The sequence below is a fragment of the Rhinatrema bivittatum genome, chromosome 6 (genome assembly GCF_901001135.1).
Source record: "Rhinatrema bivittatum chromosome 6, aRhiBiv1.1, whole genome shotgun sequence".
Taxonomy (NCBI): Eukaryota; Metazoa; Chordata; class Amphibia; order Gymnophiona; family Rhinatrematidae; genus Rhinatrema; species Rhinatrema bivittatum.
Window position 1 is genome coordinate 346,427,421 of NC_042620.1, and position 26,916 is coordinate 346,454,336.

Here is a 26,916-nt window from a genome sequence, read left to right on the forward strand (position 1 = left end):
GCACTCTGGCCAACGTGCTCGCCTGCGCATGCGCGGTAGAGCTGCTCTCTACTGCGCATTTGCGGCACGTCAGTCAGGGCTCCCTTATCTAGTAGATTCTGCAAGGACAAGATATGTCCTTGCACATGACATTGTCACTGAAATAAACAGCACATTGAATGTAGACTTCTACATACATTGCTCCAAATGGCAACATTACATATACAGTATTAGCATCTTATCATTTTGCACAATCATGATTACAGCAAAGAACATAGAAAGCAGAAGTGGCAGTCTAATAGCTACAGTACAGCTCTAATGTTAGAGCTGATAGAAGCACAACTAGGTGATGTTAACCAAAAGGCCCCCCAGACAGTCCATGCTGAAAGAGTGCAGTCAAGGGGACTGCCTAAGGGCCACGGCAGCAGAATTCAAATGAAGGCCCCAGACAGTTGTTATTGTTTGTAAGGTTTTGGGTGGACCCTTTGACACTGTGGCTGCTGACCACGTCCTTGGAGGGAAGTCCCGTGAGGGGCCACAGGTCAGGCTCAGCTTTGGGACACACAACACAGAGTTATATCTTTTATTAGACAGAGTTGAGAAGCCACCAGAGGTGGCAGTAGTGAGTAGAGATGAAGCCCGGCTGGGCTTAGGGTTCCTCAGGATACTGGAACAGCGATTCCCTCTATGGCTGTGCTGTAGTGGAGAAAACTGAGATAGTGAGTACAGTGGAGCATACACAGAGTTCTCCCGGAGGGTAACACAGAAGCTGGAATAGAGGCAGGCCCTCGAGGAGCAAGTACCTGGTTCCAGGGAACATCTCTGAGGAAATAAAGTTGTTAACTCACTGATGATGTAGGCAGCGGTTTCTTCCAAGCAGAAGCGATAGGTTAAGGCAGCGAGTCAGGGAACATGGGCCCTCAAGGAGTGAGTACCGGATCCTGATAGTGACCTGAAAGAAATGAGAGAGGCCCCCAAGGAGCGGGTACCCCATTAGGATAAAGTCCAAAAGTTGGAGAGGCAGAGTAGCTAGGTATGGAGAACAAATCCCATCCATATGGAGATCCCTTGCTAACTCGATTAGCTAGCAAAAAGTGTAGGCTTTTGTATCCGGGATGAGTGATGTCATCACGGGTGGACGCCCCTGAGGTTCGTGCCAAAGAGAGAATAAGAAGCAGGGCCGCGCAGCGCGTGGCCCTATGGTACCTGGACAACATGGCGGGATGCAGCACCCAAGCCAGACCGGGGACGCTGGAGAGGACGGCAGGCAGACGCCTCGCCAGCCAGACATCCATCAACCACGGGAGGAGTCACAAAAAAGATAATTTATTTATTTATTTATTTAACAGTTTTATATACCGAATTTTTTGTAACAGGTTACAAATCAAAACGGTTTACATAATAACAATAACAGTGCCTCAAATAGTGCAATTACATAAAACAGAGGAATACAGAACTAGGATCATGAAACTGTTGAAACAAACCAGGGTATATATATATCGAACTATGATACATGGCTGGTAGAGAATGGTTAGGTTAAGACCATGGTATTGGCAAAGGGCCTTGGGAATTGGGGCTAAAGTAGGATATATAGCATTTGACTGAATCGAGAGAAAGCAGGCAAGAGTCAATGAGTTACTGGTGATAGAGTTGATTTAAGATCATCTGGCGTATGATTCAGCAAAGGCCTGCTTGAACAGCCAGGTTTTGAGTCTTTTCATAAATGTGACCGGGCAATGTTCCAGCCTGAGGTCTGGTGGAAGAGAATTCCAATGTATTGGTCCAGAGGCTGAGATGGCTCTCTTAATTAATGAAGTTTTTAAAGGGGGGACCATGAGGGTGTCCTTATATGCTGCTCTTACCGGCCTGGATGGTAAGTGAGGTCAGAGAGGGATCATGAGTTCTAGTGGGGTGATATTGTGTAGAGCTTTGTGAGTAATGGTGAGAACTTTGTACCAGATTCTGTATTTGATCGGGAGCCAGTGGAGGTTCTTCAAGATGGGAGTAATGTGGTCACTTTTTTTAGTCCAGAGTGGAGATGTCGGGCAGTGAGAGTCGTAACAGTCCATGATGAGAGAGTGCACTCAAGGGGACAGACTAAGTGTTGGATTCGTGGACTCTTGAGCCAGCTGGGACAGATGATGACGCACTGTGGGAAGGACCACAGTGGATGTCGAAGCCGGGAGGCGGCACAGGGCAGGAGACCAGAGGGATCTTCACCACTGGAAGCCCGAGATCCCCCCAGGAGGAGCCAATGAGGACCTGGGCCGCTTGGACTTACGAGCGGTCTCCTGTGGACCGGTGTCTGAAGAGGAGTTCCAGAGTATTGAAGAGAGGAGAAGCTGGAGCCAGGAGGCCAACTGGAACTTCACCACTGGAAGCCTGCAGTCCCCCCGGGAGGAGCCTATGAGGACTCGAACTGCTTGGACTTAAGTGAGGCCCCCTGGACGGTGCAGAACAGGATACCAGAGGATGAGAAGAAGTCAGGAACCGAAGCTGAAGTCAGAAGCCAGTGGACGAGCCGAGGTCAGAAGCCAGTGGACGGAAGCCGAAGTCAGAAGACAGGAATAACAACTAGCAACTCAGGAAGAGTGAACCTCATTGCAAGGCAAGGAGTGGATCTAGTTGCAGGGTTTAAATACCCTGAGAGTGTCTGATGTCACCCCAGGGCGGTGCTGTCTTTCCCATGCTGGCCCCTTTAAATGTTGAGCCCCTGCATTTGTGTGCGCCTAGGGGGCGGGGCCAGCCACGGAGCATCGGCGGCGTCTCCCTTGAGGAGGGAGTGCTGTGGGCAGGAGCCAGGCAGGCTCGTACAGGCCGCAAAGATGCTGCAGCAGCCCGGACCATCCCTGAGGTAGGTGGAAGGACCGGGGCACGGCCCGGGACCGCAACACTAAGGGCCAAGGCAGCAAAGGTAAAGTAGCAGGCAGCAGGACCAGGACTGGAGAGTACAGTATGGAAGCCGAGGACCAGTACTGAAGAGCACAGCATCTAAGGGCCATGGCAGCAAAGGTAAAGTAGCAGGCAGCAGGATCAAGACTGGAGATACAGTATGGAGGCTGAGGACTAGTACTGTAGCATAGAGGCAGGAGCCCCAGGAGAAAATACCACAGCATGGAGGCAGGAGCCCCAGGAGGAGCCACAGCAGCATGGAGGCAGGCCCCAGAAAAACACACAGAAGCAGGGAGGCAGCAGCAGGATTAAAGTGAGATGAGACAGCAGCTTGGAGGCAGGATCATGATGAGATGAGATGAGATGCCAGCATTGAGGCAGCAGCAGGATGAGATGAGATTAGATACCAGCATGGAGGCAGCAGCAGAATGAGATGAGATGAGATGAGACACCAGCATCGGGAGCAGGAGATGAGACACGATGAGAAAAGAAAGCAGCTGGACCATGACTGGATATTGCATCATGGAGGTAGGAGTACGGGCAGAGCATTGAGGAGGGCATTAAAAGTAGAGCGCACTGGCAGATAGTAGACCATCCCCATCATCAAGCCACCACAGGAACTCTGTAGTCAGGACAGGCCCAGCAGGCTTCTTCCATTTAGCTGGCACAGGAATCCTACAGGAATCCTGTAGGTTTGGGTCTTCCTCCCCCCCAATACCCTCCTTCCCGAGCAGCAACTGATTCTATCTTCTTTGCCCAATGGGCCAGCATCAGATGGGACTGAAGGCTCCATTGCAAGTTTTGGTGAGGGAGCACCTGACTTGCCAGGAGAGGTAACGCTCAGTTCTGAAGATCTAAGATTGCCTCCTGCGGAGAGAGTTTCCACTCCACTTCCAGGGAAGGCACCACCAAAATAGCATCATCTTCCCTTCTTGGCGAGTCCAGTAGGGAGAGCTTTTTTGGCCTGATTTTCAACCTCTACGGTTGTGGCTCAGGGAGAACTTCTGTCTTCATTTGAGCCAGTAGTGTTGGGCAGCATTGGGCTGACTTCATTGGATCCCACCGGTGAACTCTTTCTTTCAATCAGCAAGTCAGCGATTGTTATATTGGGTTCTATCTGGGATCTTTTAGTGGTTCTAGGCAGATCTTTGAAGGAGTCTAACAAAAACAATTGACCTTTTAGCTTCCAAGTTTGAATTTTCTAAGGTTGATACTGACTCCCATTTTGTTGCTATTCAAGAGAAATTGGCTAATACTGAACATACCATTAAAGATTTGCAGACGTTTAATGCTTCAGCCACCAAGGACTGAAATATCTTGTCTTGGCGAGTGGAGCTTTTGGAAAATCAAGCCAGACATTTAAACTTGACACTTCTCAATTTTCCTAAAGTATTGGGAGACACAACACTTACCACTCTGATAAAATACTTTGAAGAGATATTGAGTTTGACCCAGGAAAATCACCTTCAATTAACAAAGTTGTTTTCCTTCCTGCAAATCGTAGAGCAAATGCTCAGAATCTTCTACCCATTTCTCTTGTACCTGATAATTTTTCCTAATCTTTAGAAAGTTCAGGGGTTGAAGTAGGTGAGTGTTCCACTTTGTTAGTTTCCTTTATTTTTTAATAAAATGCTAGTCAAGTTATGAGGAGATTTTTTAGAAATATATCCTTCATTTTCCTAGGTGTTGTGATGGACGAAATCCGGTAGTGGATCCTTGAGCCGACTGTGCCGAGGGAACAGTCGGGAGGCAGAACTCCCACTGGGCAGACGGAGCTTCACCTGGAAACCCGCGACTCCTCCAGAGGAGCTGTGGGAGCCCGGGTCGCGAGGACTTAGGAGTCTTCACCCTGGAAGTCCGAGGTCCCCCCAGGAGGCGCCCGTAGGGACCCGGACCGCTGGGACTTAGGAGAAGGATGACACCCAGGAGTAAAGCACGAACCGGAGTCTGGACGGGCAGAGTCAAGGCAGGCAGAAGACAAGCTGGAGACGGAGTCACGGACCGGAGTCTGGGCAGGCTGAAGGCAAGAGAAGTCGAAGTCACAAACCGGAGTCAGGGCAGGCAGAAGACAAGCTGGAGACGGAGTCACGGACCGGAGTCTGGGCAGGCTGAAGGCAAGAGAAGTCGAAGTCACAAACCGGAGTCAGGGCAGGCAGAAGACAAGCTGGAGACGGAGTCACGGACCGGAGTCTGGCAGGCTGAAGGCAAGAGAGTTGAAGACACAAACCGGAGTCAGGGCAGGCAGAAGACAAGCTGGAGACGGAGTCACGGACCAGAGTCTGGGCAGGCTGAAGGCAGGGAACCAGGCAGGAGTCGAGACAGGCAGACTGGCAGCGAAAGCAGGAACCAGCAAGAACAAAGCAACTAGTACTGCAAGGCAGGAACCTCGTTGCAAGGCAAAGACTGAGTTCCCGGTCTCAGTTTAAATACCTTACCCGGCGTCTGACGTCATCTGGAGGCGGGTCCTGACATCCGGGGCTGGGGACAGAAAACCCCGGTCCTCGCGCGCGCGCGCGTGGCCATCGGGGAGGGCGGAGTCTTCGGCGGCGTCTCCCTCGTGGGAACGCCGCCGCCATGCTGCCTGAGAGGCCCGAGAACCGGCGGGCCCGACCGCTGCCCCGCGACTCGGGGAGGCCCGACCTCAGTGGACCGCGGCGCCCTGAAGGGAGGGTAAGAGTCCTGACACTGGGGCAGCGATCCGGGTCGCAACAGTACCCCCCTTCTTTCGCCCCCTCCGAAGAGGACCGGGTTTCCCGGGATGATCCACATGGAACTGAGTCAGTAGCGATTTGTCCAAAATATTTCGAGCAGGTTCCCAAGAGTCCTCCTCCGGACCGCAACCCTCCCATGACAACAAATACTCCCAACGACGGTTGGAGAACCGTACATCCCGTACCTCATGTACTTGATAGACCGGCTCTCCGGGGGCAGAAGCAGAAATCGCATCCGGTGTAGGGTGATGGAATCGAGAGTGGACTACCGGCTTCAGCAGAGAGACATGGAACACATTGTGGACTCGAAGGGAAGAGGGAAGGCGTAACCTGTAGGACACCATGCCAATTCGTTCAGCCACAGAAAAGGGACCACAGAATCTGGGTCGTAGTTTACGACTGGAGCCTGGGAAATGCAAGTTTTTGGTACTCAGCCAAACCTTCGTACCAGGTAACAAGTCTGGTGCGGGCCGTCTATGACGATCCACTACTCTACGAGCTCTTAGTGCTGCCGTGGAGAGTCGTCGCTGTAGAGTCTTCCAGAGTTGCTGAAGCTGAGAAGCCACTGATTGGGCTGCTGGTGAGGGAACCCCCAAAGGAAGCGGGATTGGAGGCTGAGGATGCCGTCCGAAGACGACCTGAAACGGTGTCTGTCCGGTAACTGAGTGCTGGTGGTTGTTAAAGGCGAACTCGGCCCAAGGTAGTAGAGACACCCAATTGTCTCTCCTTTCGGAGATGAAGCTACGGAGGAACAATTTGAGGGATCGGTTCATACGTTCTGTTTGTCCGTTGCTCTGGGGATGGAACGCAGTGGACAAGTTAAGTTGTATACCAAACTTCTTGCAGATAGCTCGCCAAAAGCGAGCAGTGAACTGTGAACCACGATCCGATACGATACTTTGTGGAAGACCATGGGCTCTGAAGATGTGCTGGGTGAATAGGCATGCCAACTCTGGAGCAGAAGGAAGTTTGGGCAAGGGCACTAGATGAACCATCTTGGAGAACCGATCCACGGTAACCCAGATCACTGTATGACCTTCGGACTGAGGTAAGTCAACCACGAAGTCCGTGGCAATATGGGTCCACGGTTCCGTGGGAATAGGCAATGGCTGCAACAGTCCCCACGGCCGACCCACGAGTGGTTTTTGTCTGGCACACACGGGACAGGAGGACACATACTCCCGCACATCCTGACGCACCCGAGGCCACCAATAATATCGATTCAAGAGGGTTAGGGTCCCCCTTGCCCGGCATGACCCCCTGTAAGAGAGTCATGGGCCCACTCCAAGACTCGTTTACGATCTCGTCGAGGAACGACTACCTTGTCGATCGAGGAAACGCTAGTGCTGGCGATGACAACGTTAGCAGGGTCAATGATATGCTGTGGAGATTCATCCTCTTCCTCGAGGATGGTGTATCGGGATAATGCATCGGCCCGAACGTTTTTCGATGCCGGACGGTATTTCAGAATGAAGTTAAACTGGCTGAAAAATAACGACCAGCGAGCTTGTCTGGGGTTAAGGCGTTGAGCCTGAGCCAGGTACTCCAAGTTTTTATGATCGGTGTATACCGTAACCTGGTGTTGAGCCCCCTCAAGCCACTGCCTCCACTCTTCGAAAGCCAACTTGATGGCCAACAGCTCCTTATCGCCGATCCCGTAGTTATTTTCGGTCAGGGAGAATTTTTTGGAAAAATAGGAGCAGGGTAACAATCTCCCAGACTTGGAGTACTGTGACAAGACAGCTCCTACCGCCACGCTAGAAGCGTCTACCTCTACCACGAAAGGGCGTAGAGGGTCTGGATGGCGGAGGCAGGTCTCCAAAAGAAACATCTCCTTCAAGTCCTGAAAGGCCTTACAGGCCTCCGGAGGCCAGTGCTGCATATCCGCGCCTTTCCTCGTTAACGCGGTCAGTGGTGCTACCAGCCGTGAGTATCCGGGGATAAAGTGCCTGTAAAAGTTTGCGAACCCCAAGAACCGTTGTAATGCTTTAAGGCCATGCGGCTGGGGCCACCTCTTAATAGCGGAAACTTTCTCGGGATCCATGTTAAAGCCAGTGGCGGACACAATATACCCCAGGAAGGGCAAGGAGTTCTGTTCGAACAAACACTTTTCCAGCTTAGCAAAGAGATGGTGCTCTCGGAGAATCTGGAGTACTTGCCGAACTTGTTGTCGGTGAATGTTCAAATCACATGATAAGATGAGGACGTCATCCAGATATACGATTACACAGGAATTAAGCAGCTCTCGGAGAATCTCGTTCATGAGATGCTGGAATACTGCTGGCGCATTGCAAAGGCCGAACGGCATAACCAGATACTCGTAGTGTCCGTCCCGGGTGTTGAAAGCCGTCTTCCATTCATCCCCGGGACGGATGCGCACGAGGTTATAGGCTCCCCTTAAGTCCAGTTTAGTAAACACACGAGCCCCTTGAAGTCTGTCAAGTAACTCAGGAATCAAGGGTAGCGGATATCGGTCCTTCTTGGTGATGGCATTCAGACCCCTATAATCGATGCAGGGCCGCAAGGACCCATCCTTCTTCGCTACGAAGAAGAATCCTGCTCCAGCGGCCGATTTAGAGGGTCGGATGAAACCTTTAGCGAGGTTCTCCTTGATATATTCCGACATAGCCTTTGTCTCAGGTAGGGAAAGAGGATACACCCTCCCCCGAGGGGGTGTAGTACCAGGAAAAAGTTCGATAGAACAATCAAAAGGACGATGTTGCGGTAATATTTCAGCCTTCTCTTTGGAGAATACGTCTGAGAAGTCCTTGTACTGACTCGGAAGAAGATCTCCAGCATGGGCCAAAGGAATAGGTGGAACCACAGAAGTCCTTATGCAATGCTGAAGACAATGAGAGCTCCACTGTGTGATCTGTAGCTCATTCCAGTGAATCACTGGGGAGTGTAACTGCAGCCAAGGTAGACCCAGGACAACAGGGTATACTGATCTCTCTAGAACTAGCAATGAGATCGTCTCCTCATGTAGGAGACCAGTCTGTTGTGTGAGTGGCACCGTGACCTCGGTGATATCATCAGGCAGGGGAGTTCCCAGAATGGAAGTCACCCGAATAGGAGGGACACGAGGCAGCGTAGCCAAACGAAGTTGCTGGACCAACTCGCGGGTGATAAAATTACCCCCAGCCCCAGAGTCAATCAAGGCCTTTGTAGGAAAAGTGTCCCCAGAGACCCTCAGGGTTACAGGTACTGTACATTGAGGAGCAGCGTTGAGGCAGCCCAGGAGATACTCCCCTCTCCTTCCTAGGCGTGGGCGTTTCCCGACCTCTCCTTGCACTGGGAAAGAAAATGTCCTTTTCCGCCGCAGTATAGGCACAATCCCAGAGAGCGCCGACGCCGTTTCTCCTCTTCGGTTAGTGAAGTGCGACCCAGTTGCATGGGCTCCTCGGTCGAGGACCCTGGAGACCGGGGAGACGGTGTGAGCGGGCGTGAGAACGCCGGCGCTAGTGGAGACAAGCGTCGCGGAGGACGAACCTCCCTGGCTCTCTGCTGCAGACGTTGGTCAATCCGCCCAGCCAGTTCGATGAGCGTGTTCAAGTCCTCGGGAAGATCCCTGGCGGCCAGTACATCCTTAATTCGCCCCGCCAAGCCTTCCAGAAAAATCCCCCGAAGGGCATCGTCCCGCCAGCCCACCTCCAGGGCGAGAGTACGGAACTCCAGGGCATACTCGGCTAATGTACGGGCCCCCTGTCGAAGTTGAAGAAGTTCAGAGGTGGCGGAGGTTTGACGAGCGGGCTCGTCGAAGGCTGCTCGGAACTCAGCCACGAAGAGGTCCAAATTAGTGAGAGTGGAATCAGCCTTCTCCCACATGGGTGAGGCCCAAATCAGAGCTTTCCCGTCCAGCAAGGAGAATATATAAGCAACCTTGACTGAGTCCGTAGGGAACTGATTGGGAAGCAGCGCAAAACGCACGAAGCACTGATTCAAGAACCCGCGGCACCCCTTAGCGTCTCCTGCGTAGCGCGACGGTGCTGGCAGCTGGGTTGGCGTCTGAAGCGTGACCACTGGCGGAGGAGCAACCACAGGAACGGGTGCCGGAGGTTCGGCGTCCATACGAGTCGCCATCCGCTCTACCGTGGCTACTAATGAATCCAGGACTTGTTGTTGCTGTACCAGGCGCTGAGCCAGCCCTGGAATGGCTTGAAGACCAGCGAGATCCGCCTTGCAAACTGTTGTGATGGACGAAATCCGGTAGTGGATCCTTGAGCCGACTGTGCCGAGGGAACAGTCGGGAGGCAGAACTCCCACTGGGCAGACGGAGCTTCACCTGGAAACCCGCGACTCCTCCAGAGGAGCTGTGGGAGCCCGGGTCGCGAGGAATTAGGAGTCTTCACCCTGGAAGTCCGAGGTCCCCCCAGGAGGCGCCCGTAGGGACCCGGACCGCTGGGACTTAGGAGAAGGACGACACCCAGGAGTAAAGCACGAACCGGAGTCTGGACGGGCAGAGTCAAGGCAGGCAGAAGACAAGCTGGAGACGGAGTCACGGACCGGAGTCTGGGCAGGCTGAAGGCAAGAGAAGTCGAAGTCACAAACCGGAGTCAGGGCAGGCAGAAGACAAGCTGGAGACGGAGTCACGGACCGGAGTCTGGGCAGGCTGAAGGCAAGAGAAGTCGAAGTCACAAACCGGAGTCAGGGCAGGCAGAAGACAAGCTGGAGACGGAGTCACGGACCGGAGTCTGGCAGGCTGAAGGCAAGAGAGTTGAAGACACAAACCGGAGTCAGGGCAGGCAGAAGACAAGCTGGAGACGGAGTCACGGACCGGAGTCTGGGCAGGCTGAAGGCAGGGAACCAGGCAGGAGTCGAGACAGGCAGACTGGCAGCGAAAGCAGGAACCAGCAAGAACAAAGCAACTAGTACTGCAAGGCAGGAACCTCGTTGCAAGGCAAAGACTGAGTTCCCGGTCTCAGTTTAAATACCTTACCCGGCGTCTGACGTCATCTGGAGGCGGGTCCTGACATCCGGGGCTGGGGACAGAAAACCCCGGTCCTCGCGCGCGCGCGTGGCCATCGGGGAGGGCGGAGTCTTCGGCGGCGTCTCCCTCGTGGGAACGCCGCCGCCATGCTGCCTGAGAGGCCCGAGAACCGGCGGGCCCGACCGCTGCCCCGCGACTCGGGGAGGCCCGACCTCAGCGGACCGCGGCGCCCTGAAGGGAGGTAAGAGTCCTGACACTGGGGCAGCGATCCGGGTTGCAACACTAGGTCAGTTCATTTAATTTTGCATGATCTACACAGGAAAGGAGGAAAAATGTTCTTGCTTTAAGAACTAAGACTACCTCAAAGGGCTATTCTTTTGTTTTATGTTATCCATATAAGTGGTTGTTAGAGATAATGAAAACTGTTTTGGTTTGTTTTCTTCTTGAAAACCTAAAGTCCTTTTTAGATTCCAGAAGTGTGCGGATCTTAGTAGGAGGCTAATCTATTATAGAAGATATTGTGATTCACATTAAAACCTATTTTTTTTCTTTTAATTTCTTTTCTACTTCCATATATTACGGTTTCTCCCACCTAGGAAACTGTTTCTTTATGACAACGATGAATATGTTATTTTATGTTTTGTTTTGGAAGTGTTATTTCTTAATATACTTTATTTGTAATGCATATTGTTATTAAAGCTCTGTTGTTAAAGCTGGGAATAGCAATCTGTTATTAGAGCTCTGTTGTTAAAGCTGAGAGATAGCAATCTATTATTAACGGAGTTGCTGGAAATAGCAATCTGTTGTCAATCTGCTACTAGGAGTAAGCGATCTGTATAAGTCCGCTAGGGAGTTGGCAACTAGATATGGATCACTCCGCCAAAGGAGAGGAGCTAACAATTGTAATATTCCATAGGCAGAGTTAATGAACTGTAGTGGGTTGGCTTCCCACAGAGTGGCAGTCTGTATAATACTGCTCTAGTAGTGTAAGGAATGAACACAATGTAAATTGGTGAATCCCTAGCGGACTTATACAGATCGCTAACTCCTAGTAGCAGATTGACAACAGATTGCTATCTCCTCCCTCTCCTGGAGGAGATCAATAACAGATTGCTAGCTCCTCCCCTTTGGGGAGCAGCATTGAACAGATTTATAACACGACGAAGCATCTCTTTATCCAAGATATTGGTCTGAGGCTCCCAAGAGTTTTCTTCGGGGCCAAAACCTTCCCATTTTAGAAGGTATACTAAAGTCTTGCCTCTTCTACGAACATCCAGAACCTCTTCAACCTTGAACTCTAGGTCATCTTCTGCACTGATAACGGGGATCTTGATATTTGGAAGAAAATTCACTAAGTATGAGTGGTTTCAGAACTGAAACGTGGAACGCGTTATGGATGTTGAGACCAGGTGGTAGCTTCAGACGGTAGGGGACGTTGCCAATACGTTGAAGGAAGGGACCCACGTAGCGAGGAGCAAACCAAGAGGAGGGTAGTTTGAGTCTGAGATGCTTGGTTGACAACCAGACCTTGTTTCCTGGCTTGAAGACTGGAGCTTGCGCATTGTGCGCATCGTAGTACTTCTTAGCACGGTCACTCACTTTAATTAGCATGTCCTTAGTCTGAACCCACAGTCTATGGATATCATCAGCAGTGGTTTGAGCTGCTGGGGACGCCACGGAAAGCTTCAGTGGAAGTGGCGGTGTTGGGGAATGTCCAAAAAACACTTCAAATGGTGACAATCCGGTAGATGTTGCTGGATGAGAGTTGATGGCGAATTCAGCCCATGGAAGCAATTCGGCCCAGTTATTCTGTTGAGACGTGATATAGGCTCGAATAAATTGCTTCATAGTTCGATTCATACGTTCTGTCTGGCCATTTGACTGTGGATGATAGGCTGAAGAGTAGTCCAGCGTGATGTCAAACAACTTGCACAAGGCCCTCCAAAATCATGCCGTGACCCACAGTCAGATATGGTGTGTGAAAGTAAGCCATGGAGGCAGAATATGTGCTGTATAAAGAGCTTTGCAAGCTCCAAAGCTGAAGGTATGCCCGGAAGGTCACAAAGTATGCCATCTTACTAAATTGATCCACTGTCACCCAAATGGTATTCATTCCTTCGGAAGTTGGTAAATCGACTGCAAAGTCGGTAGCTATGTGCGACCAGGGCCGATCCAGAACTGGCAAAGGTTGCATCTAACCCCACGGTTGTCCAGAAATAGGTTTGTTCATAGCACAATTGGAGCAGGATGCCACGTAGGAATATGTATCCTTTTTGATGGTAGGCCACCAATACAGCTCCTGTATTTTAAGCAGGGTACAGCGTTGGCCATGATGGCCAGCCAGCATAGAATCATGCACCCAAAAGAGCCCTTTCTTCCTGAGTTTCTTAGGAACGATGGTTTTACCAGCGGGTACAGACTGAGTGGTTGCCACGAGTATCTTCTTCGGGTCTATTATGTACTGTGGCTCATCAGGCACATCTTCCAACATCTCTTTCTTCTCAAGAACTGACAAAGGATACACCCGTCCTTCTGGTAGTTCAGCATTATTCCCCAGTCCCATGGCACCATCACAAAGCCCATGTGAAGGAAGGACCCCAGCTTTCTCTTCAGAGAAAACATCCCTGAAGGATGCGCCTTGGGGCGGCAGTCCTAGCCTCACTGGAGTAGTAGGAATGCAGGTAACAGACGAGATTTCCTTAAGGCATCTCCCATGGCACTCTGGGCCCCAGCGGGAAAGATCCAGGGAGGCCCAGTCAAATTGGGGTTGGTGAACCTGCAGCCAGGGTAACCCCAGGACGATAGGATGTATAGCCTTTTCCAGTATAAAGAAGGAGATTGATTCCGTATGGAGCGCTCTGGTGCAAAGAGTAACTGGTATGGTTTCGCAAATCACATTACCCGGTAAGGGTTCTCCATGAATGGAAGATAGCAATAGTGGATCTTTCAATTTGATGAGGGGAATCTTCAAGTATTCCACTAAACTTCTGAGAATAAAGTTGCCTCCTGCCCCTGAGTCTACCAGGGCAGGCGTCCGAAATGATATCGGTCTATAGGTCAAGGAGACTGGGAGAGAAAGCAGAGGAGAGGACGCGGTAAGGCCTAAGAACAGTCCTCCTGCAGGACTTAGACTTGTCCGTTTTCCAGATGAATGGAGCATGAAGAGACATTATGGCCAGGCTGACCACAGTACATGCAAAGACCGCGCTTCTTCTGAAATCTTCTCTCTTTAGAAGTCAAATGTCCATGACCAAGTTGCATCGGTTCATCTTTATCAGCAGCAGAAATTACTGGAACCTTTCGAGGTGCAGGTATAGAGCTAGCCTGATTCAACCCAGATAACATCTTAGGCTGGAGTTCCTTCACCTTGTCCCGGAGCTGGTGATCAATCCGAGTGGCCAAGGCTACTAATTCGTCCAGTGAGTCAGGTGTTTCGCGAGCAGCCAGCTCGTCTTTTAAACTGGTATCCAGGCCTCTGCAAAGAGAGTCTTGAGACATTTGGGGTCCCAACAGAGTTCTGCCGCAAGAGTTTTAAACTCTATGGCAAATTCAGCCAATGATCTGTTGCCTTGCTTCAATTCCACTAAAGCAGAACTGGCTACAGAAGTTCGAGCAGGGTCATCGAAAACAGATTTAAACAAGTCCATAAATGCTTCTATGTCCAGCAAAATAGGGTCCTTGTGTTCCTACAAGGTAGATGCCCAAGACAAGGCCCTACCATCCAAGTAGGAAAGGATGTAGGTAGTCTTGGAGAGAGCAGTAAGAAATAAAGATGGTTGTAGGGTAAAGTGCATGCAGCACTGATTTAAAAAGCCCCGGGTCTTCTGTATTTCTCCGGAGAAGCGGATCGGAGCCGCCAGTGGTACAGCAGTCTTTAAAGTTACCTCCTGTAACTGACCTTCATAGAAGCAGTGCTTTGAACCTTCTGTGTGTGTAGCTGATGAAAAGATGAAGTAAGTTTTTCCAAGGCATCCTGTTGTTCCACAATGCGCTTAGCCAGGCCCGGTATAGCCTGTAAAGCATTGAGTTGTGCTGGATCCATGTAGTTAACCGAAACCCTGGAGTCAAGCCGGAACCCTGGAGTCAAGCCAGATCCATGGCGTTAGCAATCTGTTATTAAAGCTCTGTTGTTAAAGCTGAGAGATAATAATCTGTCATTAACGGAGTTGCCTTCCATCAACCCCGGAGGGAGTCGCCAACGAGGTAAGGTGGGCGGAGTGGAGACGTCGTGCTACAAACCAAGAAAAAGATCTAGGCGTCATAGTGGATAACACATTGAAATCGTCAGTTCAGTGTGCTGCGGCAGTCAAAAAAGCAAACAGAATGTTGGGAATTATTAGAAAGGGAATGGTGAATAAAACGGAAAATGTCATAATGCCTCTGTATCGCTCCATGGTGAGACTGCACCTTGAATACTGTGTACAATTCTGGTCGCCGCATCTCAAAAAAGATATAATTGCGATGGAGAAGGTACAGAGAAGGGCTACCAAAATGATAAGGGGAATGGAACAGCTACCCTATGAGGAAAGACTAAAGAGGTTAGGACTTTTCAGCTTGGAAAAGAGACGGCTGAGGGGGGATATGATAGAGATGTCTAAAATTATGAGAGGTCTAGAACGGGTAGATGTGAATCGGTTATTTACTCTTTCGGATAGTAGAAAGACTAGGGGGCACTCCATGAAGTTAGCATGGGGCACATTTAAAACTAATCGGAGAAAGTTCTTTTTTACTCAATGCACAATTAAACTCTGGAATTTGTTGCCAGAGGATGTGGTTAGTGCAGTTAGTATAGCTGTGTTTAAAAAAGGATTGGATAAGTTCTTGGAGGAGAAGTCCATTACCTGCTATTAAGTTCACTTAGAGAATAGCCACTGCCATTAGCAATGGTAACATGGAATAGACTTAGTTTTTGGGTACTTGCCAGGTTCTTATGGCCTGGATTGGCCACTGTTGGAAACAGGATGCTGGGCTTGATGGACCTTTGGTCTGACCCAATATGGCATTTTCTTATGTTCTTATGTTGAGCAGCAATGGACACAACACGTATTCTATGTTCCTTTTTTTGTATGCAACACTTTTGCTTTGTATATAACTAAAATTTAATAAATATAAAGTAAAAAATACTTTACATAATCGCCATCATATTAGGCACTCCTGGTTATTAACCTTCACTACCTTATTCATTATATGGTGTCCTTAACACAACGGCCATTTATTTTTAAATTTTTTGCAGATAAAAAAAACTTATCTTAGTGTTTCTGTGGTCCAACATCCTGACATGGTATGCAGAAACTCCTGGGTCGGGGTGTTGGACTTCACAAAAACACTAAGATAAGTTTCTACCTGCAAAATTTTTTTTCAAAAAAAATGGCTATGTTGTTAATGATCATTAAGTAAGGATGCCATATTGGCAATGAAGCTTAATAACCAGGACTGCCTATTATGATGGCAATTATGTAGTCTTTAATTGAGAGATTTATTGTGAACAGTAAAAATATATACAGAACAGAAAGAAGGTATTGGACTAGGCAGGATATGGTATGGAGAGAGTGTTAATAGCATTATAGTATAGCCTACTTGACAACTGAGGTAAATGCACCCGATTTGTCACATTTCTGGCTCCAGTATTGAGTTCTGCTATCTGTGAAAGTTCTGGCATAGTCTCATAGTTCCTTGTTTGCTTCCGACTTTGCTCATGTCTCACTTCACTTCCTGGTTTTATAGGTCCAAGATCCTGGATTTTCCATGGCATGCCCTGATGATGTCATTGTTCTTCCTGCATATAAGCCTGCTTATTCAGTTGGGTGATGCCTGAGCAACAGGTTTTTTCCCTACATGTCGAATCTTTCAGCCTCAGATTCTTGCCTTTTGGTATTGTTCCTGATCTTGCCTTGCTGCCACTTTCCTTGACCTCAGCTTGTGTACCGGATCTCGCCTTGTCTGTCTCAACCCCTGCCTGTGCTTCTAGGCCTTCTCCTACTCCTTGACTGGATTGTGGCTCGTCACCTATTGCATGACCAACACAGGAATGCTCACAGTGGAAATTCTCCTTCTGGCACCGGCCCAAAGGGTTCACGTCCACTTTTGACCAGTGTGAATGGGCTCAAGGAACAGCCTCCCATACAAGGGTGTTCAGGGTAAAATGTTAGAGGGTCTGACAGAACTGGTGATGGATTAAGTGAACTGGTGATTTCAAGAACACAGAAAAATATTTTCAAAATGGTATATGTGCATACGTTATCAAATACCTATTACCTAACTGTGTACAAATCCAGGTTATTAAGCATACATGTTATATTTCTTTAATGCCTAAAATATCTGCCTATTTGTTTATAAAATAGAGAAAGCATTAGTTTTCTTGCATTGGATATATTTGTGCACACTGAAACGTACGCACATATTTTTGGAGAAGTATGTAATATTGTAGAAACTATGCAACTCCAGCCACACCGTTCATTAAATACTAGCATTAATCTCTGCACACCCACTTATGCACATAAATGCTGTACAATGGATACATTTGAAAGTTAGGCTATAAGAAGTTTTTTGTAGGTAGTATACAGGAGTCTTAATAAATTGTGCTATTTAATGGCTCGGCATAAAAGATATTACAGTGCAAGAACTGTCCAGACCATTCAGGTTATTCAAAATGTGACAGGACTATATGCGTCCCTGGGGTAAATCATGCCTAGATACTTATTTTTAATCAATATTTTTATTTAAATGTCTGCTACCAGAAGACAATAAAATATCAATGACAGTTTGCATTCAAAAAATAGGGAACACATCAACCTGCTCTGCAGTCACTGAAGCTCAACTACAAAAATAACGTGAACACTTGTTACTAGGATGTTTCACTGAAAACAAAAACAGATTGCACATTTAGTGGACAATTAATTCACAGAAAATTACATGGCTCTAACTCCTCCAACTCAATTTTACATTTAACAGCCCTTGCCTTCTTTGTCAGAGAAGCAGCTTCTGTGAACACCCAGAACGAATAGCTCAAACGGATGTTTTCTCTATTATGGAGGTCTAAGTAATAAATGCATTTCAGACAGTGTTCATTATGGATTACGTGTTTTCATCAATTAAAACCAACTGTCATAAAACCACACCCACTCTTACCAAGAGAATACTGTGGTTCTTATTTTCTCAGCCATAGGCTAGGAGAAGCGCCTTGAAAACAGAAGTACATATTTCCTGCTTTGTCTATAGAACACGGTTTCACTGGGTTGCAGTCTCAACACTAAAATTGTTTCCGTTATAGTGACTATGGATGGGGGCTGCACTTGCAAACAAAACACGCTCTTATTTCCTCAGCACCAGCTCCTTCATTGGAGACCCTTACAGCTGACAATACAGGCAAGAACTTCATAAAGAAAGTCTCATGATAGCTGTTATTTATTATGCAAATACTATCTACCATGGCAACATTGCATCCAGCAGTTTGCTTTATTTGCTCTAGAACATGGCCTGCATATTTAAATTAAGGCTGCTTACATTGTGCCTACACATTACACAGATTTTGTTTTCCTTGACACTTACTGGAGAACAAACTGCAATTAATACACCCTGTTTAAGCAGACAGCACCCAATTAGTTATCATCCATTTTCAAATTGGGATGCCAGACAAAAAAAACATGGAGCTGGCTTCGTATTCAAAAAGAAAATACATCCAAACTACAGGTTTTCAAAGACACATTTAACTCACAATGGCAGGGATACTCACTTGACCTTTAATGTGAAATGGAGTGTTAATTTTTCTCTGTCACCTCTTAATTGCTTCCTTATTATACTGTTCAAGCAGTTAATTGCTAGACTGAGTGAAAGTGTTTTCAGGGGAAAGGAAATGCCACAGCATGAAAGAAGAAGAAGAAAAAAAAAACCCCAGAAGCAGTGCACTGGAGTAATTGGGTCTGATACAATGGTAGCCACGATATCACGTTTAATGGTATCTACAAAAATTAATAGGCAAAGCCAAATTATTTCTATTGTAAAAATGAGGGAAATACGTCAGTAATCATTGTTTGTGTGTTGCCTGCTCAGCTGTCATTCTCTGAAGAAACCGGTGCATTAGAAGAAATAGATCTTTATCTTCCCACTGGGATCCTTGCAGTTTGACGTCTTTTTCCTTCTCAGTTGAGAAGACGTGACTCATTGTTTTGCACAGAACACTTACCAGATTCGCTGCCGAAGGCTTTGGCTTTGCCCTCCTGGGAAATGGTGCAGGAGGAGCTCATCGCCATTCCCATTTTCTGCCTGCAGTGTCTTGTTCTGAGGAGGTACATTTTCCTGTTTCAGAGCACTGCCGTCCTCCCCTATTGTTTGCACACAAAGGAAGTTCTAACTTTAGGAAGCAGGAGAAGATCAGTCAGTCAACACAATGTGCTTCTCCCACAATGGCCTTTTGAAATGAAGACCCAAGACGCTTCCAAATCCAAAGGAAAGTAATGAGTGTTTGATGTATGAAGAATTACAGATGCCTGTCTACATGGGTCTCCTATGATAAGTATATTGCTATGCAATTGGACTTTTTTACATTTATTAGCGAGTGGCAATGACTATTAATAGAGTTAAGCAGCAGAGAAGCACCAGCAATAAAGGTAGTAGCCTTATAAAATGTGCAAACCCCCCCCCCCCCCCTCTTTATTCAAATGTATTAATTTGTTTTAATTTCCTAGGTATGATTTTATGAACTGGAGCAAAAAAATAATGTAAGGTAGTTACCAACTCTGTCATATTAGCAGGTGCCCCACTCATTAGCTCCTTAGGAATAGTACATCGGAGGTCTCTTTCTCATTTCCTGTTCGGAACTGGAAGGTTAACAGCTTTAGTTTTTTTCCTAGCCAGAGAAAGGAAGATAACCCCTTCGGTGAAAAGCAAAAGACTACTAGTCAAACTCCATCCCAGAACTGGTCAGACAAATTAAAAAGTAACAATGCACTTTAACTAGGACTGTAAGCATGCATTGAATGGGTTTTGGCTCATTCATCTATTCAATTTAGTTGCTGAGTCTACTTCTAAACCAGACTACTGAGAATCTGCTAGAGAACTGACTTTCTTCATACCATTACATTTCTGACCACAATATAATATGTTTTTAATCTTTGTTGCTGTACTGTTTTGTTTTTTTTTACATTCACCTTTATCTTTACTACTTTGCTTCCCCATAGCAACTGACAAATAAGGACCATGAGGCCCATCTAGACTGTTCAATTGCTTTCCTATTTCTCTCTTTGCATCCCATCCCTTTGTGCTTCTCCCAAGCTTCCTTGATTTCCCATCGCTGACTTTCTCTTTGCACCCCATTCCTTTGTGCTCATCCCATATTTCCTTGATTTCTCATCTCTGCCTTCTCTTTGCATCCCATTCCTGTGCTTCTCCCAGACTTCCTTGAATTCCATCTCTGACTTTCTCTTTGCACCCCATTCCTTTGTGCTTCTCCCAGACTTCCTTGAATTCCATCTCTGCCTTCTCTTTGCACCCCATTCCTTTGTGCTTCTCCCAGACTTCCTTGAATTCCATCTCTGACTTTCTCTTTGCACCCCATTCCTTTGTGCTTCTCCCAGTCTTCCTTGAATTCCATCTCTGCCTTCTCTTTGCACCCCATTCCTTTGTGCTTCTCCCAGACTTCCTTGAATTCCATCTCTGACTTTCTCTTTGCACCCCATTCCTTTGTGCTTCTCCCAGTCTTCCTTGAATTCCATCTCTGACTTTCTCTTTGCACCCCATTCCTTTGTGCTTCTCCCAGACTTCCTTGAATTCCATCTCTGACTTTCTCTTTGCACCCCATTCCTTTGTGCTTTTCCCAGGCTCCCTTGAATTCCATTGCCGTTTTTGCTTCCTCACCTCTCCGGGATGGCCCTTCCATGTGTCCCACCTTCTTTCTATCCATACGGCTGTTTTGCCTTCTCTATCATATTTTTTGGTCTGTCTTTTTTTGATTACATTTTCTTCCATCTTATTCTCTTTTTTGCTCTAATTTAGCCATTAGGAATGTGTTGTACTTTGTTTCACTTCAATTACTGCACACTAATTATTTTTTTTTTGTTTAGTTAGTGCACTTTTTTTTTTTTTTTTACTATGCACAAAAGAATACTAAAAGTCTGGTGTGCACTAAAACCAGGAGATACATAAATATGTTGGGCTGGTGCTCACTGAGCTGATTTTAGAAGTTGCCCATGTACGCACATACTTGCCACTACGCGCAGAAATGAAAAGTTCTGAAAAAGGGGCAGAGAATGGGCGGGGCATAGGCATTCCATACTTATGCAAACAAGTGCGCTGGGGTCCCCTGCCATGCAACGTTACTTCTGCTATGGAAATGTGCAAGTTGTAAAACAAAAAAATCTAGATAGATCAGCAGAGTTTTAAGGGTCGGGTCTAACAGGGGAGAATAGAGGCTAATAAACTAGTGGGGTTTGGAAGCCCTATCCCCTTAACTGGGTGAAATGGGAATGAACTGGAATAACGACTAATAGTGTTGGCATGTGTGGCTTTTAAAATCCCTCCACTTACGTGATAGAGGCGGCATTTGCGCACATAGCTATGCATCCACTTAAATTGCGTGCACATGAGTTTGTGGTCAGATTATTTTGGAATGTGCGCACATATACGCTCGTGTTATAAAATGGCTCCATCCCCTGCACAGGCTGATGAATGTGTGCACATGTGTGGCCGTGTACCTGTTTAAAAGTTACTGCTTATAACATGCACAAGGAGGGGGTAGATTTCTGCAAATTTTGTACAGCGAAATTAAGGAGCAGACTGGGAGTGAACTTCCCTACCCCCTACCCTAACCTCCCTTCCCCTTTCCTCCCCAACCTCTAATTCCTACCTTTCTCCTTGGTTTTTTTTTTTATTTCACAACTTACTTCAGGGCCTGTCCTGAAGTAAGTTGCATACACCGGCAGGCTGCCGGCGCATGATCCCCTCAGCACAGCCGCAAATGACCACTGTACTGGCCGCCTCCAGCTCCGCTCCTCCCCCAGACCGCCTCTCCCCAGCCCTTTTGCGAGGCCCAGCTATTCTGTGTGTAACGGGGGTTACACGCACGGCCGGGCCCTTTCTAAAATGCAGGCGGTGCACACAAGGCCCGGCCACACGCATAACCCCCAGATTTTACATCCGGGGGAGGGGGTTTAAAATTGACCCATTAGTGCACACCAAACAAAAACATAACATTTTTTGACTGCACACTCATACTAGCAATTGTACCACTACTGGCCTCTCCCTTTTTGTTGTCTCTCTTCCTTTTTTACTTTTTTTCATTTTCCCTCACTTTTATTTTTATTTTTTCTCCTCGTTCTGTTTCTTTTTCCCAATTTCTGTCAGCCTGTTGTATGTTGCTTCACTTTTCTCCTGAAAGTATCTCTCAGTCTCTACCCATCCCCAGCTGTTCTAGCTCTCATTTGCATGTCTAGACCCTCTTAAGTGTATCTCCTGAAAGTCGGTGGGTTCTGTGTGGCTGTCTTGACCTTCCTAATTTTTTCTGCCATATGTCCCCTTTATTTGCCTTTGCTTTCTAATCCCTCTCTGACTCCTCTTTCCCTCCCATCAGCTCCTCCACAGGGACCACTGCACTCACACACCACTCTGCATAAGAAAATACTTCTACTGTTAACGATGGTAAAAGAAATTTGAACAAAATATTGGGCATCATGCAAAGAAGTGCTTTCATGTGCTTCTTGGGAAGAAACAGGAAGGGACAGGAATCAGTTACTAAGGGCCAATTTTTTTCACTATTGGCAGACAGAGGAAAATCAGTAGTACTCCTCCCATCTCCTCTGCTAGCCATTTGTGTCCAACATGGATCTCTATGCAGACCAGCTAAGTGGATCAACGCCCACAATTTTTTAGAAAAGCAGGTTCCATAATCATCAGACACTTATGCACCATTTGTCCCTGTTAGAATTGAAAGCAAATGTTAATAGATAGATAGATACATAAATAGATAGATTTACTACAATAATAGTAAATAAGAATAGAATATAGGAACATAAGAATTGCCGTACTGGGTCAGATGGAGGGTCCATCTATCTAGCCCAGTCTCCTGTTCCAACAATGGCCAATGCAGGTCACAAGTACCTGATTTGTAAATCAGGATAAAATAATATCCTTAGCAAGATTTATGAACTAAAGATAGTCAAATTGATTTTCTTAAATCGTAAACCTAAGCTGAATCAGGGGTTGAAATAAGCAAAGTTATTTTAGATTGCTTTTGGCACTTTTTTCAGTGCTTCAAAGTGGATTACATGCAGGTACTGTAGGTATTTCCTTATCCCCAGAGGGCTTACAATCTAAGTGGGTTATTTTCTAAAGGGACTTTTCACGTGCGATAGCTAAATTGGGGTGGACTCCACAACAACAACAAGGTAGGACACCTTATTGCTGCCGTGAAAGGTGGTGCTATTGGTTTGTGTAATTGCTGCTGGCTTTCACAGGCCCATGATTTACTAAGGCCTGCAATTTTAGAAAATCCAGGCCTAAGTTTGTACCTGAGGCAATGGAGGGTAAAGTAACTTGCCCAAGGTCACAAGGAGCAACAGCAAGACTCAAGCCCTGGTCTTCTGATTCTTAGCCCACTGTTCTAACCACTAGGCTATTCCTCCAATCAAAGTTAAACCATGACAAATCAGAAACTGAAGTGGATAAATTCTAGTTATTTCTGTTTCACCTCAAACGTTTATATTCACCTGAGTCATGTCATTCTGATATTGCCTCAGATTGACTGTTTTCCCAGATCTTCTTGATCCAGCTCAGTTGTAAATGTTGCAGATTACCTATTATATCCAAATGTCTTCAAAATTCATAATTTTCAAATACTTAATGAATCCAAATCAAAGTAAATCCATTTAAAAAAAAAAAAAAAAGTCAGAGTTGAACCAATTCAAAACTATGATTATCTGAGTAAATCTGAGATAAGATTCAACTTGGATTTGAATCAGGTTGGAGATAGTTTGCAAATCCCTACTGCAATCTTTTTAAAAATTTCTGATAAATAAAAAAATAAAACTTAGGGTTAATTGACTATCAATTAAAACTTAGAAACATTTTCTGGCAAAACTTGATTCAACAGCTCAGGTGAATAATTATTAGGGATGTGCAGAAAGAAAAAAATTGTTTCATTTCATTTTTTTGTTTCGCCGGGACCCAAATTCATTTCATTAATCACAGGGGAGAAAAACAATTCATTCATAAGTTTTATTCGGTTTTCATTTGTCATTAAAGTCAATGGGGGAAGTATTTGCAGCCTATTTTTGGCTGCAGAATTGGGGTTTTCTTATCAATTCTGATGAAACTTCTGGGGAGCAATCATCAGAACAACAAAAGAGCTCCAAGGTACTTAGACTGTGGCAAAGTGGCACCAAAGTGGCATGAATAGCCTAAGGTACTGTAAAGGGGCAAAGGGGTACCAGGAGTGGCAAGAGTGCTTTAACAGAGGTACAAAGCAGCAGCAAGAGTCTCAAAAACATACCCCAGCTTCAAAAGAGAGCACCGATAACAGTTGCATGAACCCTCGAAGGCAGCACGACAGACAAAGTGGCAAGACAAGTGGCATCAACATCCTACAGCACAATGAAGGGGGAACATAGCAAGCAGAAAGAGTGTCAGAAAAAACCACAAGGCACCGATAAAGGGACAAAGCAGCAGAAAAACTAGCACCAATACACTGAGGAACCATGATAGTGGCAAGAATACCACAAGGAGTAGAGTGAGTCATCTGGTGTATGGTAGGGTCGTGCATTCGTTTTCAACCCATTGGCAATCCGCAACGCATATGTCCCTATTCGTTGTATTCGTGAGTTTGTGAAATGTATCGCGATTCCCCACGAATACAAACATATTAGTTTCATTCTTTTGGCTCTCAGTGATTTCTTAGCTGCCATTTGAAATGGGAGAAGGCCATGTGGGAGTATCCATAGCAAAAAAACCAGCCCTTTCCTGTGAGTCATAAGTGACCTCACAGCCCTGTCTTAGAGTGGGTCAGACAGGGATGTGCAGAAGGAAAAATTTTGTTTCATTTCATTTTTTTGTTTCGCCGGGACCCAAATTCATTTCATTAATTTCACAGGGGAGAAAAACAATTCATTCATAAGTTTTATTCGGTTTTCATTTGTCATTAAAGTCAATGGGGGGAGTATTTGCAGCCTATTTTTGGCTGCAGAATTGGGGTTTTCTTATCAATTCTGATGAAACTTCTGGGGAGCAATCATCAGAACAACAAAAGAGCTCCAAGGTACTTAGACTGTGGCAAAATGGCACCAAAGTGGCATGAATAGCCTAAGGTACTGTAAAGGGGCAAAGGGGTACCAGGAGTGGCAAGAAGAGTGCTTTAACAGAGGTACAAAGCAGCAGCAAGAGTCTCAAAAACACACCATAGCTTCAAAAGAGAGCACCGATAGTTGCATGAACCCTCGAAGGCAGCACGACAGACAAAGTGGCAAGACAAGTGGCATCAACATCCTACAGCACAATGAAGGGGGACCATAGCAAGCAGAAAGAGTGTCAGAAAACACCACAAGGCACCGATAAAGGGACAAAGCAGCAGAAAAACTAGCACCAATACACTGAGGAACCATGATAGTGGCAAGAATACCACAAGGAGTAGAGTGAGTCATCTGGTGTATGGTAGGGACGTGCATTCGTTTTCAACCCATTGTAAATCCGCAACGCATATGTCCCTATTCGTTGTATTCGTGAGTTTGTGAAATGTATCGCGATCCCCCATGAATACAAACATATTAGTTTCATTCTTTTGGCTCGCAGTGATTTCTTAGCGGCCATTTGAAATGGGAGAAGGCCATGTGGGAGTATCCATAGCAAAAAACCAGCCCTCTCCTGTGACCTCACAGCCCTGTCTTAGAGTGGGTCAGACAGGTTGGCAAGGAGTCCAGAATGCAACCTATCAGAGCTAAGCATTTTTCTAATGCGGCCAATCACCGCTCTCACTCAGGGGTAGATTTTTAAAAACTGCGCAATCGCGTACTTTTGTTTGCGCAGCAGGTGCAAACAAAAGTACGCTGGATTTTATAAGATACGCACATAGCCGCGCGTATCCTCTAAAATCCTGGATCGGCGCGCGCAAGGCTGCCAATTTTGGGCAGCCGGTGCGCGCCGAGCCGCGCAGCCTGCCTCCATTCCCTCCGAGGCCGCTCCGAAATCGGAGCGGCCTCGGAGGGAACTCTCTTTCGCCCTCTCCTCACCTTCCCCTCCCTTCCTCTACCTAACCCACCCCCCCGGCCCTATCTAACCCCTCCCCTACCTATATCCATGGATTTACGCCTCCCGGAGGGAGACGTAAATCCACGCGCGCTAGCGGGCTGCTGGCGCGCCGAGACCCGACCCAGGGGCGGTTCCGGAGGGCGCGGCCACGCCCCCAGAACGCCCCGGGCCGAAACCACGCCCCCGGGCCCACCCCCGAAACGCCACGTCCCGCCCCCAAAATGCCGCGTCGTTCAGCGCCGCCCCCCTCGACACGACCCCGACACACCCCCTTCTGAAAACCCCGGGACCTACGCGCGTCCCGGGGCTCTGCGCGCACCGGCGGCCTATGGAAAATAGGCGCGCCGGCGCGCAAGGCCCTGCTCACGTAAATCTGGGCGGATTTACGCGAGCAGGGCTTTTAAAATCCGCCCCTCAGTGTTCTGTGATGCTATTCCTGATGATGCAGTGCTATTTATATGTTAAGCACGTGGTGTGCCATGCACTTTCTTGGTGGGGATGGTCTGGGGAGGTGGTCCGGGGAGGTGGCTGAACTCAGAGCTAGTCTGAGTGTCTCAAATATGTAATCAATTGTTAGCTACTTCGATAGAAAAATATATTTGTTCGATTTAGCTGCATTGCCAGCTAGCCCTGTTATTTTTTTACTGCACTTTTTTAAATTGATCTGAGACAGTCTCTCTGTGCCAGTGAGAGAAGCTGCTAGCACTAGCAGAGGCATTTTGCTGCTTATTTTACCCCCTGGAGTAGGTTGCAAGCAGCATTTGGGTGTTGTGGGTGGGAGATATATTGAATTTCTAGCTAGTTTGATAGAATTGCCATTGAAAAAGATATTTAATCGATTTTGCTGCTGTGCCAAGCCAGGCTTTTTTGTTAACTGCAGGTTTTTTTTTTATTGAACTCACTGTCTCTCTGATCTTTTTATCCAAGTAGGCAGTGCACTGGGCATCAGTGACAGTGGGCACTGGGCAGTTTTGCAGACTCATGTATATTGGGACAGTGGTGCTCTCTGAAGCCAAATCCCCAGTGGGCCTCTTTTGGAAATAATTCTTTTAATTGAAATCCCTAGTAGGCAGTGACATTAAATCCATAAAGTCAGGGAAAGTTAGACATGGTCAAGTGATTGGGACAGGGAGAGGAGGCACCTCAAAAGGCAATGCCAGTCCTCCATTAAGGTTAAAA